We start from the raw sequence: 380 nt of genomic DNA on the forward strand, positions 1-380 counted from the left end.
CCCCCATACATTTCAAAGGGCATTTCCGACCCTATGAAAGCAGCCGATCCACTTGTGCCATAAAACGGTCAGTGAGAGGGGGTGCATTTAGGCCGCATCGCCTGCATATACGAAATTCATGTTTCTTTATTTACCGAGAGATGTCAAGCTCTAGTGGCGATTCCTTTAAATTTATTCAATGCCTACCTCTCCATTTATTTTTTTTTCCCAAATATATAACCTGCTAAAACCTACAACTGTTTTATTGTTATAGTGATACGTGAAAGTATTGTATTCAAGACAGCTTGCCGTAAAGTTAAGCCACCGTTGCCCTGAGTCATATACTTTTATTGGGCTGTAGTGATGCTATATATGTAAGTGTTAGATTTAGGTAATGCGCT

The sequence above is a fragment of the Penaeus monodon genome, chromosome 34 (genome assembly GCF_015228065.2).
Source record: "Penaeus monodon isolate SGIC_2016 chromosome 34, NSTDA_Pmon_1, whole genome shotgun sequence".
Classification (NCBI taxonomy): domain Eukaryota; kingdom Metazoa; phylum Arthropoda; class Malacostraca; order Decapoda; family Penaeidae; genus Penaeus; species Penaeus monodon.